At 35.8% G+C, this 20786-nt stretch overlaps 1 protein-coding gene across 9 annotated transcripts in view; it reads right to left on the bottom strand.

Annotated features, from left to right (window-relative positions):
- The window catches only part of VPS13B (vacuolar protein sorting 13 homolog B), an 805060-nt gene that overhangs the window by 191582 nt on the left and 592692 nt on the right, over positions 1-20786 (bottom strand). The gene's annotated exons all lie outside the window — the stretch shown is intronic.

Consider the following 20786-nt stretch of genomic DNA (forward strand, 5'->3'; position numbering starts at 1 on the left):
GCATATACATGTTCAAAGATAGAGTACATAAGTACTACTTAGGGGCTATTTGACCTGTTTCAGAGTGTTATTGATATTACAATCACTTTTTACTGCTAGGCCTTTGAAGTTAACTTCAGTAGCTTTCCTATAACCTTCTTCTTTAATGATAAAATTGGTCAGTCTGTTAATAGTTCCAATTATAATGAAAATGAGTTTTTTCGGTTTTGACTTTTTTTTTGTTTAATGCTATGTGTTTTAAAAATGTTCTGGGTAATATTGTATATTTTTAAAACAGTATTTTTGGGTATTGGTTAAGGCAAACTTAATCTGCTTTTTAATACTTAGAAATCCACAGTTTTTATTGAAATAGCTCTTTAAATAAAAACGACTGCTGTATCTTGGCATACAACGTAGTAGGCTTTTAAAAAACTTCTAAATATTCAGTTTTTCTTTAGTTTCATGATTGTTTTACTCTCCGTGTTTTAATGGCCTCTAAATGTCAGTTTTATAGGGATGTTCTTGCCATAGAGTCCATCTATTCCATTTTCAGTCTATTTGAAATGTGTTATTAAAGTATTATTTATTTTAGGTTTTATTGATTGGATTCCTTTCAAGAATAGCATTTACATACAGTGTATTATATTCAACATATGGTTATTTAGTATTACTGTCATATGTGAAGTGGGTATATAAATTCTGCCTTGGAATTTGTATTTCTTGACCTTATCATGTGATCCTTATGAAATCTGGCACATATGAACCTTATGTGATTTCAAAGAAAATGCTGAAAGCAATTGATCATGACGTTAGATCTATGTGGTCAAGATCAAACACTAAGCTAGTGCATTCTTCTCTTTTTATATGATCAGTGATTTTTAAAGCAGTGAGAATACGCATAGTAGATCCATTCCATAGCAACACTGTGCTATTCTCTCTTTTAAATATAATGGTCAAGTCTGGTGAAAGGATAATAAAAAGTCGGTTGCTCTTAGGATCTACAATCAGTTTGTAGGAGCTATGTAACCTGCCAGGACTTATGCATCTATTTCTAGGGTCCCACCACTGCAGCCATCATCAAAAGTGGTTATTATCAGGTAAGTAGTGCCATGATAGACCTAAACAAGGAGACATAATTCTTCATTGTGAAGAGAATACAATCTGCAGATAAAACAATGATCGAACAGTGAAAACACAGATCTTAAGTGACATAAATAACAAAATAATGAAGGGATGATTAAATTGATGTAGAAATATTAATGTCTAAAAAACTGGCAAATAAAACGTGATAAGTAAAACAAGTTACAGTAACTGCATATTCAAACTTACATGACACTGACAATTGTTATCCTTGTGGCATATTTAATCAATTTTCTATATTTTTCTAGAAATAAAGATTCCAAGTAGCAAAATAATGCATACTGAAGGATGTGCATTAACTATCCTATTGTATATCAACAGTAATAACAATAAGACACTAAAACTAAAAAACATAAGGCTGACATACATGACCACACAAAACTTTTGTCAAAGAACACCAGGAAAAGTTAAGTGACAAAGATGAAATTGTAACATAGGTGACAGTGAAAGAAAAGGGATACCATTAATATACAAAGAGTTCACATATTCAATACAGGTACCAATAGAAAAATCAGTGGATGATAGAATAAGCAATTAATAAATGAAAATTACTAAACAAAACAATAAACAAAAGCAAATGGCATACAAACATTTAAAAATACAAACATTAAAAGATACTAAATGTTACCAATAACAAAGGAAACAAATGTTTTCAAATAAGGTAGAAATTTTCACCCATCAGATAGGCTAAGACTAAAAAAATTGACAACGGGCCTGTAATCCCAGCACTTTGGAAGGCCGAGGTGAGCAGATCGCTCGAGCCCAGTAGTTCGAGATCAGCCTAGACAACATGGCGAAACCCCATCTCCACAAAAAAATTCAAAAAATTTTGGCTGGGCATGGTGATGCCTGCCATACCTTTAGTCCCCATAGTAGCAGCTACCTAAAAGGATAAAGTGGGAGGATCACCTGAGCCTGGGAGGTTGAGACTGCAGTGAGCCATGATTGTGCCACTGCACTCCAGCCTGAGCAACAGAGTACGATCCTGTCTCAAATAAAAACAAAAACAAAACAACAACAACAGCAATCAAAAAACCGACACCTGATAATGCCTGTATTAGTAGTTTGTGATGAGAGATCCACTCTCATTAACTTCTTTCTGGAGAGTATTTTATAATACACAATAGATTTTAAATGTGTATGTCGCTTGACCTAGCAAATTAACGAGTAGGAATTTAATCCAAATAAGCAGTCAGGTAAGCATACAAATAAACATACTGGAGAATTACCATAACAAAAATAGACAACAATCTAGGTATCCATCAATTAATGTTTAAATAAATTAATTAATGTTTAAATAAATAATCTATATAATTGTTTAAGAGAATAAAGATCTTTATGGTCGACATAAGACAGTTGTTTCATACTGCTGGTAGAAAAAAAAAGCAAGCAGATTAAGCATTTTCATTTACTAGACATTCAGGATTCCTTCTCTTCAAAGAATTTATTTACACATTTTTCTCTTGAGTTCTTTTTCTGACTGACTTGTAGGAGCTCCTTATAATGTTCTGAGTATTAGTGTTTTGTTTGTCTTATTTAGCAAAGGCTTCCTCATGTGAAGAGGCAGTATTTAACTGTATTCTAAAGCTTTTTGCATGTGTACTTTTTTAACAGTTATGGCTAAAAAAATCTGTGAACTTTTACTTTATGAATTTCTCCCCAGGTAATTATATATGTTCCTATAGTTTCTTAAAGCATTTTTAAGCTTTTGTTTTTACCTTCAGCTGTTGAATCCTCCTGGAGAGCACTGCTTTAAGAAAAAATAGGAAAACTCTGCTCAGCTTCACTCTTAATCAGGGATATACAAATTAAAACAAGAAATAAATTTTTTCATCCATAAGATTAGCATAAATTAAAAAGATTGATAATATCTAATAACATGTATTGGGGGAGAAGGAAAAGAAATAAATTCTCCCATGGATGATTAAGGGTGTACATGCAGTATTTTTGCATGAGCAGAGGAGAAACCTGACAATGAATGTTTATCAAAATTATAAATATACATGTCCTTGGAATCAGAAAGGCCATCTGTAGGACTGTCCCTTAAAGAAACACTTAAGAATATAAAAATAAATGTCCAAAGAACTTGACTGCAATATCATTTGAAATATTAGTAATAGCCGGGCGCGGTGGCTCACGCCTGTAATCCCAGCACTTTGGGAGGCTGAGGTGGGTGGATCACAAGGTCAAGAGATCGAGACCATCCTGGTCAACAAGGTGAAACCCCGTCTCTACTAAAAATACAAAAATTAGCTGGGCATAGTGGTGCATGCCTGTAATCCCAGCTACTCAGGAGGCTGAGGCAGGAGAATTGCCTGAACCCAGGAGACGGAGGTTGCGGTGAGCCGAGATCGCGCCATTGCACTCCAGCCTGGGTAACAAGAGCGAAACTCCGACTCCAAAAAAAAAAAAAAAAAAAAAAAGAAATACTAATAATTTGGGAAAATTTAAACTAAATATCTATCTATAGATAAATATAAAATAAATTATGACTGCACATGAATACTGCATAGAATACTATGTTGCTGATAAAGAGAATGGTGTGACTCACATATACTGAAACAGAAGAGCTTAAAAATGTATTCATCAGTGAATAAAACAAAGAAATAGGACATCGACTCAGTAAATTCAAATGTAACAAATCTATCTGCATACATAAATACACATATGTATGTTTTAAGTACTGCTGGATGATCTTCTCTAGGATGATCCTAAACATATGCTGACATAATATAAGTTATTCAGGACTTAAACACAAAATAGCACTATTTACCAAGCATTTACAAAAATTAAAGGGAAAAAGAAAAAAACACTTAGTGGGTATTTGATGCCCTTTTCTCAAGGTATAAATTAGGGTAATAGCAAAGTCTGATAATGTAGATAAGAGTTTTCCTGGTAAGTGAAGTGGATTTCTCTTTCGGCACAAGTTAGAGGACCTGGCCATCTGGCACCAAGCATCAGAGTCTACCCTGCGTAATTACAGGGGGATATGGCTTAATAGGAGACACAGTAAACCAACTGGCAATAGTAGAAAGCAAAACAGAAATTAGAAATTAAATAAAAGTATAGGAAATCCATCCAAGGAATCCAAAATGACTATTTCCCAAAAAAATATTAGTACACCTGGTTTTTAAAGTATGCCTGAATTTACAGGATTGATAAAATAGAATAAATGAAATTAGGACCACAAAAATACAGGTTGCATGGTTAATGAATATTGAATGCAGGATAGGGCTGGTGGCTCCTTTCCCAGTTTTTGCTAAAATCTCTACTTTGGATATGCCTGTAGTCATTAATATCCACAAAGGTAAGTATGCCTTTGTTTACCATTTGAGTCATATAAAACATAATATGACTCAGTGTAGCCAGCTCAAAATGAAACTCTGAAAGCAGCTGTAGTAGCAGAAAGGTATGTCAGAACCCCAGAGAAATGGCTCAAGTTCGAAAGTCACCCTTTAGTCCCATATGTTCTAATGGCTAGAAGGTGAGGGGCATGACTCCTAGTCTTCCTGTCCTGTCCTCAATTTAACTTCTCCTTAATTCCATCATCAGGTCTAGAATATAGGATTCATATTACACATTCTTCAAGGTCAACACACTGGGGAATGCACCAGATAAAGGAAGATTAAGGAGCCTACGAATATAATACAAATGGAGTGACAGAGAACTATTTTATATTGGAAGCTCTTTCAGACCTCTTCTGGATTTATTCAAGTCATAGGAAGTTCTCAAAAATAATAAACTCCTGCTGATGTTGATGAGCACATTTACGCTGCTGTCCCTAAGCAGAAGAAACAGGAGAAAGTTGTATCTTATGAGGAGTAACAGAAGGTAGTCATAAATTTGGTTCAGAGTGAGTTAGGATTCACTTTAACAAGGCATTTATATTGACAAAGCTGTAATAATTGTTTTTCTTCTGGGTTGATTAGGTCTCAAAGAAAAAGAAAACCAAAAAAACCCAACACGCGCTCCCAAATCTCATCATACTATGTCTCAAGGAATGCTCAAAGAGAAGATTCACAAGGCCCCAACTCAGTTTCCAGATGTATCAAGACTTTCACGAAGACTTAAGACTATATTCTTTGTGTTTGTTGATTTGTTCTTCTTCAGGAAAAAAACCTTAATTTCATTTAATTGTTTGGAAAGGCTTCCAGTAAATCTGATAAAAGTGGTCTTTTAAAGTGCTGCTCACTATTTTTTTTAACCCGTAGCAAACATTCATAGAAGTATGTGTTTGCTTACCACTTGAATTGTGTGAAGTACATGATCCAGTGCAGCCAACTCAAAATGAAACTCTAAAAAGGAACTCTTCTTTTCCTACTCCTCCTCTTCCGCCCTCCCCTTTTTCTTCTTTCTTTCTTGTTTCTTCTTCTTTTAACCATTATGCTTGGAACCTAATAGTACCTGACAGCAGGGAGGAGATAGTAGAGTGAGGAAAAGCATCTGACAAGGCCAGTTGGCGCAGAGGATGGGAAGGATGGAGACACCTTGGTTTGGACGGCTAGGAAGCAGGCAAAGACTGGTTGTCACTTCAAATCACTAACTGGGCCCACTGATTCCATCCATAGTCCTAACTCGCCTCCTCAGGACTCCCTATGCCTCAGTTTCTTCCCATCAGTGAAATGCTAAATAGCAGCACCTACCACAGCCAAGAGATGAATTCTGAGCACTTAACACAACAGCAGTTTACGGATACAAAAATACCTCTCACTCTGAATTCACATTTTATTTGTAATCTTCTACTTATCAAAAAATTTGTTTTTCCAAGCTCACAAAGGACAGATCAATGCTACAATTTTTAAAGCTTTGGTATTATTCTGCTTTGTTCCATTGTGTGGCAGATTTTTTTTTCATAACAAAGTTGAGTTTTTACTAAGATCTTAAAGAAAACACGTTTTCTCCATAAAGTGATAACTTCCTCATTTTTAGACTGATATAACACTGAATATATAATGAAGTCCTATTACATTGGCTACTTCTCAGTGCTATCCATCAGAGAGAAAGAGTTTTGATACTTTAAACAATATGAATAAAGAGCACTGAATCTTAAAAAGCCAAATGTCATAAAAATCTGTTTATTTCAAAATAAAATACCTATTATAAAGAGGACTAGAGTGAGACTTTTTTTGAGACGGAGTCTTGCTCTGTCACCAGGCTGGAGTGCAGTGGCATGATCTCAGCTCACTGCAACCTCCGCCTCCCGGGTTCAAGCGATCCTCCAAGCCTCAGCCTCCTGAGTAGCTGAAACTATGGCCACACGCCACCATGCCCAGCTAATTTTTGTATACTTAGTAGAGATGGGGTTTCACCATGTTGATTTCCTGACCTCATGATCTGCCTGCCTTGGCCTCCCAAAGTGCTGGGATTACAGGCATGAGTCACTGCACCCAGCCTAGGGTGAGACTTTAAATCAACATCATTTTCCTCTTTATTCTTCTCCCTTCTCTTAACAATTATTTTCAATCAAACATAGGTTGATAATCCATGCCTCTTTCTGTTTTCTTTTGGCTTATGAGCACTTCTGCAAATTAACTGGCTACAGAATGACAGACAGATAAATTAGTATAATAGTTATTTTCCCTGGCATTTCCAGGCAAAGATTATTGTTGTGGGAGATCCCAGGAACAACAGTCACAATATTTTGGTTCTGCTGATTCAATTTCCTTACGAAACTCAGTCTTTTATATTTCCATGGAAATGAGTGCTCACTTAAATATGAAACACTATCAAGGAAACTAAATTTCCCTATGGTGTATAATTCTTATAAATTTGTGCTACTAGAAAATGTCTAATTAAAATTTGAGGAATGAGCCCTAAAAAAATAAACTTTTGATTTTGAGTGTACCTCATTTTCGTCACGTTTTCTTCAGCAAGCAAACAGTCTATCATCCTATTCCTGCTATTAACTTCTTGTTGTATTATTCTGATGCTGTTGCTACTTGCAAACCTGGGAAATGAAATCTTGCTCAACATTATCAACTTTTGGAATTATACCATGCTTTAATTCTCTCTCTCTCTTTTTTTTTTTTTTTTTTTCCAGACAGGGTCTTAACTCTTGCCAAGGCTGGAGTACAGTGATGCAATCCAATCATGGGTCACTGCAGCCTCAACCTCCCTGGGTTCAGGTGATCCTACCTTAGCCTCCTGAGTAGCTGAGACTACAGGAGTGTGTCAGAACACCCAACTAATTTTTATATTTTTTGTAGACATGGCGTTTTGCCACATTGCCCAGGTTGGGCTTAAGTGATCCACCTATCTTTGTCTCCCAAAGTGCTAAGATTATAGATATGAGTCACTATGGCTGGCCTAATTCTCAGTCTTACCGATGCTAATATTGGCATTACTGATGCTATATTACTAAATATTTAAATGATGAATATATTACTGCTGCTAATGTCAACATTATTAATGAAAATAATACTGTTTTTCCTAAATTATTATAGATTCAAATTTCAGTAACTTTTTGCTTTGATGTCACATTGCACTGAATTTTCTTTCTGATAGTAGCACATGCTAAAAACATCACAAATGTCTCAGAAGCGTAATAAAACAAGCACTTGTATGTTATAGCATTGCAAACAGCCTCAAGATTTACTTCTGCCTCCATTTTATGAGTTCTATAAAGTCCAGAGGACTTACTGTGACTTTTTTTTTTTAAAGGAAATAACAGAATATATGTTTTATTCACTTTTTCTGTGAAGTCTTCAAAGACCTGTTATTATGGGTTATAAGCATACTATAATCTGCTATACCTAATGAGCCCAGGCCTGGCCCAGGCTGCCATAGAACCAAAGTGGTATCTATGGCTGCTCAGGGAGACTGGTTCTCTTTGGCCTGAGATACAGTGGGCTGTCAATTAATTAAACAATTTAAATGACTTCTGATGAACTCTTGAGGGACAACTGGCAGGTGATATCATACTGTCCTATAAACGAGGTCTGTGAAATAAATAGTTTGTCACTAACTCAGGATTCACAGCTTTACTTTCATGAAGCTTTCCCACATATTGTTTTATGAGAATGTATAATATGAAAGAATGTGTGGAGCAATGAAAAGAATATGGATTTTGGAGATAGTAAGATCTAGGCGTAAGTCCTAATCCCTTTAGCTGGGTAAAATTAACTTTGCTGTGTCCCAGTTTGTTTCAAAAATAGTGATAATAAACACAACCTGTGAAACTTTGAAAGCTTTGCTAATTAGTGGAAATTATACCCAGCTTTGCTCTGGTAAACATATTTCTATTTAGTTTTAAAAATAATAATAATCATTGAGGCTTGATATAATAGTCAAGATAGCTGCAGTTCTGGCTGAGAAGAAATTACAGACCTAGCAATTTCCCTCTACTTTGGTTCTGATAATTATCAAAACTATATTCTTACCTTCTTTCCCATCCCTTAGAAGTATTCAGCCTACATACGAATCAAGGAAGTAAATAATCTGCAAGCCAAAATATATACTTTCCATTTTCTAAACTAGAAGTTAGGGTGCTGATTTCTTTTCCAAAGTGTCTAGGTATATCAACTTTTATATAGAGAAGAGACTGAAATGAGACTTTAAAGTAATTTACAAGTAAACATGGTGAGCGCATCAGAACTTTTATTTTAAAGAGCTTTCTTTTTTTTTTTTTTTTTTTTTTTTTTTTGGGAGTGGGATGGAGTCTTGCACCATTCCCTGAGCTGGAGTGCAGTGGCATGATCTTGGCTCACTGTAACCTCCGTCTCCCAGGTTCAGGCCATTCTCCTGCCTCAGCCTCCCGAGTTGCTGGGATTACAGGTTCCCGCTGCCACACCTGGCTAAATTTTTGTATTTTTAGTAGAGACAGGGTTTCACTATGTTGGTCAGGCTGGTCTCGAACACATGACCTTGTGATCCACCTGCCTCAGCCTCCCAAAGTGCTGGGATTACCAGAGTGAGCCACCATCCCCAGCCAGAGCTTTCTTTTTTTGATCAAGCAGCTAGCCCGAGTAGGGTAGGAGGAAACACCTAAAAAGGAGTTAGGGTAGCAGGTGAGTGCTTAGAGATCTCTTACTCTTTATTCCTCTGTCTCAATTCATTGAGATAAAATGTTCCTAGTTTTTTTTAGCTGAATCCTTTTATCTCATGCCAAAAACAAAGGTGTTTCTTCTCCCCACCTCACCCTTTTGAGATGGAGTCTCCACATGTCACCTTGGCTGGAGTGCAATGACGTGATCTCAGCTCACTGCAAACTCCACCTCCCAAGCTCAAGTGAATCTCCTGCCTCAGCCTCCCTAGTAGCTGGGAATATAGGAGCTGCCACTATGCCCGGCTAATTTTTTGTATCTTTAGTAGAGATAGGGTTTCACCATGTTGGTCAGGCTGGTCTCAAACTCCTGACCTTGTGATCCACCCACCTCGGCCTCCCAAAGTGCTGGGATTACAGGTGTGAGCCACTGTGCACGGCCACAGAGGTGTTTCTGAATAGAACTTAAAGAGAATTTAAAGAACAGCATTTTGGAAAGTCCTGTCATACTGCATATTCTATCTATGAAACCGATACTATTAAAGCTCCCAAGGAGCCTCTGCCAGAAGCCATGGGTTGTCACTGGTTTTGGCTGTGCTCAATGGCTTCAAGTGTAATCTCCTGCAATAAGAGGTCACTATTAGAACAGTCACCTTTGGATCACTAGACATGTGAAAGGCAAGCTACAAGCTTCCTGAATTTCAGGCATTTTTCTATATTTACTTTTTGATTTATAGTTTAAATGGCTTTTTCTTTTTCTTATATACCCACAAAAGCAAATGTAGTCCATGGAGCCCCTATAAAGCCTGTCAGTTAAATTGTGAAGGAACCTAGATCCATGAAACATCATAATAATTCAATGTCAGGACAGCAAAAATCAACCGAGAAACCAGTTCCAAACTGCTCTGGATGCAAAGTGCGTGTCACCATCTCCTTGTGGATATCTATGCATTTGGCTACCTCTATAAGCACTGTTTCACATGCTCTGCTATTCCATACCTATTCTGCATCTCATAAGATGTGATGGGAAGGGCAAGAGATTTCCTGGTTTAAAATCTGCAGTCCATAGGAAAAAGAAGAGGAAGAGGAAAGGATTAAATTGATTGCTGGAATGTTTGACCATCAATGTCCACTTGCTCTTATTTTATAACCAACTCTTTCATATCTTGCTATAAAGAAGTGTATTTTTTATATTAAATGATGCTAACCAGCAGATAATATGTGAAATATCAATTCAATGATTCATTTTAATTCATTTTCTGCACTGCTCTGTGTTCCTGATCTCTTTCTTACTGAAATTTGGTTGTTTCATATTGAATTCTAATGTGGGTTTCAGATATTTTAGAGGCCAACATTTGATTAAAATTCAGCACACGTAAACACAAGGTGCTATTTGGTTAAAAAAAAAAAAAGTCACATATCCAAGGAAGATCAACTTAATCCCAACTGTAAATCTTTTCTTTTCTCTAAGCAAAGTTGGGTTCTGTAACATTAAAGCTAGTCACTGCCTTTAAATGATTTCCCTGATTTTCATTTGTTTTAAGTAAATGTTGATGATTACAATGGAAGTCACAAAGGCCAGAGCACTAATCTTTTTCTCATGTCTAAAAATGAAAGTCTCCCTTTCAATATTAATAATCACGGAAGTCTCAACTTATATTTGAATAATATTTCATATTTCCATATAATTTCATAAATCATCTCACTTGAAACTCAGATTTAGGCACTAATAAACTGAGACCAGATATTATTACACCCATTTTAGAGATGAGAAAACTAAAGCACTAAGTAATTTAGCTATTTGCATCTAAGAGCTCTGGCATTAGAACCAAGACTAAAAGTCAAGATTTCTGATTTCTGTTCTAATACCCTTCCTCATATAATATTATTTCCTTCAGCTGGTTGGGTCATTTCTTATTTAACCTTCTCACTACTTTTCTCTCTGAAGCATACACTAGAATGCCTGTTATTTAAGAGATCTACTTACTTGCTAATTCCTGTCAAAGTAATAATTTCATTTCACATTATTAGCCAGCAAGCAACATTCCCAGCAGCTAAATTTTCAGATAAATGTTGAGTGTGATCATTATGACATTAAAGTCACAGGTTAATTCTAAGCCTTTCCAGGGATGTTAACAAAACCTTTGATTCTAAAGAGGTATATAATTCAATCTTTTTCTTAAAGTCACAATAACTAAATGAAATCAAGATATGATTTATGAGGTGTAAGAAGCCATTTTATGATTTTTCAACTGTTGGTTTACTCAAATGTCTTTGGCACATTTCTGCAGTCCTATTCATGAAAAGGTTAAAAAAAAAAAACCCTCGTTTATTGTAACTATAAATTTTTAAACCACAATAGCTATAATTATTTTGAAATGATGTGCATTTTTTTGCCAATTACAACAGCTACTTTGAAAAAACACTTACAGATATTAATAATGATGACAAAAGCAACAATATTTATTAGCATCCATTGAGCCTTGTGCCATACACTTAGCTAAGAACTTGACATACATTGTTTAATCCTAATAGCAACCATAGAAGGTTGCTATCAGTCTTATTCTCATATCACAGACAAGGAAACAGAGGCATAAAAAGAGGTTAAATTATGTGTTTGAGGTCACACAACTGTAAGGAGTAGAATCAGGATTAAAACTTAGTATTGAGAGGTCTAATCCTGAGCTCTCATAGGACTCCATATTTCAAGTTTGACTCTTCATTGGACCTTAGGCATTTATAAAACTTCAAAATGCAGAAATTGTCGTATATTAGACAACCTATCTTAAACATCACAGTGTCCTACAGAGAAGTGTGTTATGACCTACTTTTTCAGTATGACACATTCAAATAAACTTTAACTTCTATATTTTAGTATAGTTGATGTTTTAAAAGTTACAATCAGGTAAATAAGTTGCAAGATGGCAGAAGTAACTGTTTTCAGTTGGTTTCTTTGCTAGGTCTTACCACACATTAATGGGTAACAAGATATTGCACTAAGGAGTTAGTGAAATTCCCTCAGAATTGTTCAACTCCTTCACAATTGACCAGATGGCACAGCCATTTCTTCAAAAACAAACAAAAAATCCCCAAACAAACAAGAAGAAAAATGACTTTTTGAGGCTGCCTTGGGCTGCATAGTCAAGATATGAGGCAATTTCAAATCTGGACTCCATTACCTTAAGCAAAACAAATACCAATTTTTAAATATTTATAAACACAACTAATACGATTATGTTAAAAACAACTACATACATCTTTATTTAAATGAGAACTGCCAATAATACAGCTGTTATATATAAAGGTACTAGCAGAAGATCTCATTTCTGTTAGAGGTTGCTCCAGGTGGGAAGGGCATAGAAAAGCCCATTGCCACATTGTTCTAACATGTTTCAGAATAAGTTAACTCACAGACTTATCACCTATTTGGAAAATCATTTGAAGTAAATTATTATTATGAATATTCACAAAAAATTCAAGTTGATAATTTAGTCTTTAAATAGTCTGTTTTTAAATTAAGCATGAAAAGCATATTGCTATGTATAGCTTAAAGATACAGTCAGCATAATTAAGAATCAGTAAATTACACAGAATGTGAATTATACTCTATTACAGGAGTTTCAAAATTATAATTGTTATAATTTTAATTTTACTTTGGCTTCCTAAAACATAAGTCGATATAGATTCCACTTATTTATGCTGGGCAGTATCTCAAATAGGTTTTTAAATATATATGTATAAAGTTATCTTTTGTTGTTCACAGAGGACTGGTTCCAGGACCTCCTGTGGTTGGCATGCTCCACAGATGCCCCAGTTCCTGATATAAAATGACCCGGTATTTGCATTATAACCTATTTATATCCTACTGTATACTTTAAATCATCTCTAGAATACTTATAATGCCTAATACAATATAAGTGCTATATAAATAGTTGTGATGCTGTATTGTTTAGAGGATAATAAGAAAGTCAGTGTATGTTCTGTAAAGAGGCAATTTTGTTTGGAATACTTTTGATCTACGGTTGGTTGAATCCATGGATGTGTAACCTGTGAATACTGAGGGCCAATTTTATACAGTAATCCCCTGCCCTTCTCTGTGGTTTCAGTTACCTGTAATTAATTGTGGTCTGAAAATATATTTTGAGAGAGAAAGAGATCACATTCATATAACTTTTATTACAATATGTTGTTATAATTGTATTATTTCATTATTTATTGTTGTTGTTAATCTCTCACTGTGCCAAATGTATAAATTAAACCTTATCATAGGTATGTATGTATAGGAAAAAACAGTATATATAGGGGTCAGTACTATCCACAGTTTCAGGCCCCATTGGGGATCTTGGAACATGTTCCCTATGGATATGGGATATTACTACATAGCATACACATATATGTAACTATATATATTTACATTGTATATATCAGTCACATGTGCTGGGGAAGGCAGGTTGACAGGAAGGGCAATGACACAGCATTTTCCCCTTCTAACTTGATTTGATAGTATATGAAAGGAAAGCCCTGAGGAATGTAGAGAGAGAACACCATTGCTGCCCTCTGAGTGTGTACTTACTGGTGACACAGGAAGAATCAAGTTAATGCTGACAACTCCCTGGGAGCAGTAACAACTGATTAGGATATATGTAGCTGATTTGAGCTCAAGATGTAAAGATATAAAAGTATCACTTTTAGAAGAAATCCCCTATTAAATTTCCCAGAAAATCAGGTCCTGGCTAATGGACTGGAAGACATTATTATTATTTTTAAATGGCAGGATTTCTGGTGCCAGCCCAAACTGGAATAACATCACTGCAGCCTAACTCTCATGCTGCTTACAATGAAAAACTTTGTAAAAAACACAAAAAAACAAATAAGTACCTGAGAATTCTGAAAAGTGTAAACCAGAACAATGTAGCCTGGGGAGGAAAGTCCAACCTGTGGCTATAACCTATGTGGTGATGAATTTCCCAGTTTGTGTTATTTGTTTCTTCTGTTATAACTTTGACTTGAGAGTGAGCCCTACGTTGTGGTGCACAGTGAAGGTAAGGATACATCTAAAACTCCAAGAGAAACATTATCTGGAAATTAAGGTCCCTGTGGTTTCCAGAGTGTGGGGGAAATCTTGGTGCTTTTTCTTTTTTTTGTTCCCCCTCTTCTGGCTTTGCCGAGGATGGACCCAACACCGAATGTGTGTGTGTGTGTGTGTGTGTGTGTGTGTGTGTGTGTGTGTGTGAGAGAGAGAGAGAGAGAGAGAGAAAGAGAGAGAGAGAATGTGTGACTCTGTGTGTGTGTGTGTGTAGAGGGGAGTGTTATAGTGGTGGTAGGTAAACACACCTGAAATGAATTGAAATATAAGTTCTTAACCAAGAAATAGAAACTACAAAAAACAACCAAATGGAAATTTTAGAAGTGAAAAATGTAATAGAAATTTTCCAATCTGAAGAGTGGGGAAAAGAAAGAAAAAAAAATGAGCCTTAGACATTTGTAGGACAATATTAAAGAGCTTAACACTTGAATTCCAAAAGAGAGGAGAGAATGGTGCAGAAAGATTATTTGAAAAAATAAGGGCCAAAAGTTTTCAAATTTAGTAAACAAAACCAAAACAAAACACCCATAAATTTACAGCCAAGAAGATCAGAGGGCCCCACACAGGACAGAATTAAAAAAAGCAAGCCCAATCACACAAGAGTCAACCTACAGAAAACTGAAGATAAACAGGTGTCTTCAAAACAGCTAGAGAAAAACAATGCATTACAAATACGGAAACAATCATTAGAATGAACATGGATTCCTCATCAGAAACCACAGGGGAGAGAAGAACATAAAATACTATCTCTAAAATGCTAAAAGAATTGTCAACTCAGAATTTTACATCCAGCAAAAATATCCTTTAGGAATGAGGAAAAAGAAAAGATACTCGCAGATGGAGGAAAACAGTATTTATTGCTAGCAGCTCTGCTCTAAAAGAAATGCAAAAGGAGGTTCCTAATGCTGAAGAAAAATGTACCGGTGGAAACTTGGAACTCTGGGAATAAAGGAATAGCCCTAAACATGGTAAATGGCTGGGAATATAAAAGACCAGTTTTCCCTTCTTCAATTCTTTAAAATACGTAAGATTATTGAAACAAAGATCAAAATCTTATCTGGCAGGGTTTGAATATATAGATGTAATATTTATGACAATTATAACATAAATGGAAGATAGTAAAGGAATCTATGTAGTTGTAAAGCTCTCCCAACCTCCTTTAAGTGATGAAATATTACCTCTAAATAGACTATGAACGATTAGGCATGCATACTGGAAACCCCAGAGCAACCACTAAAATATATTGCAAAGAAGTATAGCCAAAAGGCAAATATATAAATTAGAATATTTAAAAATATTCTGAATTGCAGCTAGAGCTGAATATACTAATAATAAAAAAAAGAACTTTAAAGATGTATCCAAACAGTTTTTCTTAAACCATCTCACACAACTGATACTAGCTTTTCTAAATTGTTTGTCTGGAAGTCAAATAAAGGGCATAGCCTTTAACTCACAGCCTTTATTTAACTCATTTCAGTGTTTCACAATCCTCCCTACCATGAAGATCTACATGCTGCTAAACCTTCAAAATTAATAATAGTAAGTATGGTTATTATATGAAGCAAAGTGCCTGAAGGCGGAAACTGAGTCTTATTACTCGTTTCTCAGCATTTTGCACACATCTTATCAATAGCAGGTGCTCAAATTCAGAGAATGAATGAATATTCCCAAAATTTATCTGGTACAGAAATGAAGGCACAATAGGAATAAGAGGTTCTTTCTGAAGTAATAAGTCAAGCTGATTGTACAAGACAGGAGGGAAGATGTAATTTTAAAAGCCAGACTGATTAAAGTGGTCACTTCGGGATATTACACTGTATTCCAACAAAGCTCAAAAGATTTTCAATATTTACTTTATTATAGTTGCCTGAATATGTGAAATTAAGCCAAATCTTTGTAATTTAATGTCAAAAATATTTCCATCTTTCTAGAATCACCCAGAGCCATGCTTTAACAATTAATAATGCCCATGATTGTAAGGCTCTTATAATTTTTAAGACCCTTAGAAATTCTAGAATCAAAATCTCTTGAGATGACCAGGGCATCAGAGATCCCCTGCACATGAATTCTCTAGGAATATTCTTACAAATCAATGAGAAAAATGAATTATTAATGAGTTAACTAAAACCTTTGACATATATTCATTTTATATTTATATAAGAACTATGATTTTACCTTTTTTGAAAATTGTTAAACCTCTTTAAAGAGTAAAACAAAATCCTTTATTTTCTTTTTGTTCCATATGATTTACATTTAAAGGAACATGAGCATATATAGTAATGGTTTACGACTTGTATAGAAAACAGTAAACAATGACAAGCCACATTGTGCTAGGATTTTTAAAAATTACCTAATGTTATTGTCCTCTGAAAACAAAACAATCCAGAAAACCAGTATCTCTATAACAACTTCAGGTATGTTTGAAATGTGACAATGGAGCAATTACTGAGATGCGCATTGTATGAGGCTATTTTTGCATAACTATAAAGGAATACCTGAGACTGTAGTTTACAAAGAAAAAAGATGTATTTGGGTTATGGTTCTGCAGGCTGTACAAGCATGGCACTAACATCTGCTTGGCTTCTGGTGAGGCCTCAGGAAGCTATGATCATAACAGAAGGCAAAGGGAAAGTCAGCATATCACAGGGGGAGAGAGGGAGCAAGGTAGCGGGAGGTGCCACATTCTTTTAAACAACCAGATCATTCATGAACTCAGAGTGGGAACTCACTTATCACTAAAAGGATGGTGCTAAGCCATTTATGAAGAATATGCCCCCATAATCCAAACACCTCCCAGCAGGCCTTACCTCCAACACTGAGAGTCACATTTCAAGATGAGATTTGGAGGGGATAAACATCCAAACCAAATCATACATATATGTTAAAATTGCTACTGGTTGGTTGCCACTTGAGTTTCCTTATAGAAAATAATAAATTATTTTGTGTTTGAGACAGGGTCTCACTCTGTCACTAAGGCTGCAGTACAGTGGTGTAATCATGGCTTACTGCAGCCTTGACCTCCCAGGCTCAGGTGATCCTCCTACCTCAGCCTCCCAGATAGCTCAGACTACAGGTGCATGCCACTGCAACTGGGTAACTTTTTTGTAATTTTTTGTAGAGATGAGGTCTCGCTATGTTGTCTCGGCTAGTCTTGGACTCCTGAGTGCAAGTGATTCACTCACCTTGGCCTCCCAAAATGCTGAGATTACAAGTGTGAGCCACTGTGCCCAGCCAAAAAGAATTTTAAAATCCAGAGAAAAAGTATGTACCCTGTGGAAACACATGACATGTTACTTCTTTCACTTGTAACTTACGATGCCTTAAACTTTTCCTGGACCTTTCTTAGAACATTAGCTTCATGGTATATCCCTTTTAGTCCCTCCAATTTAAAGATACTGCAATGACTCCCTCACTTTAGAATGCAGAAATGGAGCTAGCCAACCCCGCCCCTGACCTTGCTGATGCCTCTGCTTCCCTCCTCATGAATGTTAGCATTATAGCCATTTGTATTTTTCTTTTTTTTCTTATTCATAAGGTTACTAACTCAGGGCTTCCAAAAAACACTAGATATGGAATAGAACTTTTTTTCAGGAAACAAAGTGCTACATAAAATGTTTCTGGATAACGAAATTGGCAATGGGACTTAGAAAATTCACTCACGGGGACAAATATAAAACACATTTCCAGATCAGTGTTTGAAAAATAATTTCATTAACATTTAATAAAACGTATGTATTTAAAACATTGAAAAAACTAATTAGTGCTCCACTAGAATATCAAAGGAAATCTGAATCTTCAAAACAAGCAAAATATATTTCTACCTGATATGGTAGAGCCTTACAGATGTCAACTCTGTGAAGCCAAAGCTAAATTACAGAATTCAGAATTCCAAATTACAGAATGATGAAGCTTTAGAACTGGAGTGGACTTTGTTGACACCTATTGTAATCATCACATTTTACAGATAAGAAAACAGAAAGTCAAAGAAGTAAACTGCCTAAGATGACTTTACTAATTGATGGCAGGGCCAGTAATAAAAATCCCAGGTTTTCTGCTCCCTAGGTAAGTATTCTTTCCACTATATGCTATTGACAGCTAAACTAGTACCAGCATACATTTATGAGAGCCTAGACCTGCTGGCTCAATGCTAAGTACTTCAGAAGTATTCATGAATTATCTCTTTTCATTTTCATAAGTGTACTACGATATAGGTATACATATAAGTGACAGAATATGAACGCAGGTTTTCATACCTGAGTACTGTGTAATCACATCATGGACACTGTCAACATACAAATTCACCAGTTAAAACTTAGAGAGGAATCATTTGCATGGTATGAAGTGGGACAACAGAGGCTGAGAGAACCTCAAATTCACATCTTTCTTTTCAGGAGATCCATAGAGCTTGAGCGTATAGCCTCAGAAGTTCACACTTTTTAGCTTTGAATCCTAGCTCTGTTTATTGCTAGGCCTGTGACCTTGGTCAAGTTTCTTAACTTCTCTAAGCCTTACTTTCCTTATCTATAAGATTAGAATAGAACATTTCCATAGAGTTGTCATTGGCATGAAATGAGATAATGCATTAAAGCAGTAAGTACAATGCCTAGCACAGAGTGATCACTCAATAACTGTCAGTTGAATTTTATTTTTAGCCATTGTATTTTAATTACTTGCCTCCTTTTGGGCCTTCTGAAAAAATGTCCCTAGATCACTAAGGTCATTTTTAAGAAACATTATCATGCATATTGATAACTTTTGCTTATTACTAAGAGTCATCCTCTTGAGATAATATATATGTCCAAGTAGATGTGTTCTGTGTAGGGAAAGGCATCCATGACAATATTATGCAGAAAATGCTCCTTAGAAGGTATGTATGTGAGCCGTTTTCCTCCTACATTTACCACCCACCCCTATACTAAATCTGGCCCATGACCACCACGCTAGCTTCATCTACCAAAATTGGGTTCCAGGTCAGTTTACATACAAGGTATTTTTCCCCCTTTAAGCAAGAAGTACTCTATTATTTTAAACTAGGAACTGATTATAACTCAAATGCTTATCTTTGGTATGAGCTCTTATAACTTTGCTGAACACCAGACTTAGATGAAAATGTATAAACACATGATTTGGAAGTATATCAATAAAACAGATTGAAGCCAAACTACTCTTACAATTTAGGAAAATGGAAACAAGTTCATCTCTGGCAGTTCTTTTCTATTACTGTGGAACTGGCTTGCCTCAGTTTAACCATCAGTTTCAAGGGTTGAGGTTATACACAGAGTATCTTTAGGCTGGGCTTGAAGTAAGCAAAATGAGGCTTCCGTGATCTCTGCACATCCACAAATTTGAGAAGCAGTCATAGCTGTTCCTCTCAGCCTGTTTCCCCCCAGTACTTTCCTCTGCCTGTCCCAGTATTTTTTAGTAGGGGCCACCCACCTATAAAGTGACTGCAGCTGAGTGAACTTAATGAAGGGCTGAGAATTAAGAATTCATCTCCTAATTCTGCATTTAAGTTTTGGCTAATGCCAGGCAGACTTACAAGCTACATAGGCATGAGATCTTGAATCACATAACATGTTCCACTATATGAATATCTCCCCGATTTTCAGTGCCCCTGAAGTACCTATTATATCACAGTCACCCAGTAAATGAGACCATGTTTGAGAAAGAGAGGCAATAGTTGCTGGTAAGGGTTTAACAAATGGCTCTTGGAGTAGGAGAGTAGATATGATTGAGTTTGCAAGCATCTGTGGCATAAATACTTTCACAATGGCCAATTTAAGCTACTAGTTGTTTAACAACTGTTTTTGCAAAGTTCCTGAGTCTAACAATCAGCTCTTTTGACCAGTATGATCTATACAGGACAGAAGGCCAGTAAGCAGCCCAGGGGTAACCCTAGGTTACTCCTCAGCAACTGACTAGTTACTCCTTTCTTAAAGCAGGGGACTTGACTAAACCCTGGCAATAGCCTAGAGCTCCTTTGATCCTACTTCCTCAGACTGAATCCTGATTTCCACAGCTGCCATCTACAAAAGACCCTCTCCAGTCTTTTTGGCCAAATCTCCAAATCCACACTAACTCAGGGAAAAGACACTTTGATCGACTTCACTGGCCCTTGTTACTTAACAGCTTATATGTCTTAAATCTGAATGCTGCTCACTTTCCTAGTCTCAACAGGCAATAAGCTTCGGAAGTTTCATGTAATTATTATAATTAGAATAAAGAAGGAATGGGTCGGGCAGCAAGAGCAAATTAGCCAACATCATTAATATATTTTCTGTAGATGTACAAAAATCTTTAATCTTTATTAATAAACCTTCTCAATTACATTTAATATGATGCTGTTGCATCAAGATGATTACATCAAAAGGATGCCAAAACAAACTTCATCTTCTAAGGTTTTTCTTTTTTAATAGAAGCATTAACATGGAAAGCATACCTATGGGCCATTAATATGAAAACAAGCTATGCTTTCCAAACACTGGAAATTGTTAAGCATCGCTATAGTCAAAAGAGTCCCTGTTTCATTCAGTTCCTGGAAAAAAAAAATGAATATTCAGAGGGCACAGAATAGTAAGGCTAAACCTCAGTACATTTCAA

This window comes from Saimiri boliviensis, chromosome 15, assembly GCF_048565385.1.
Source record: "Saimiri boliviensis isolate mSaiBol1 chromosome 15, mSaiBol1.pri, whole genome shotgun sequence".
Taxonomy (NCBI): Eukaryota; Metazoa; Chordata; class Mammalia; order Primates; family Cebidae; genus Saimiri; species Saimiri boliviensis.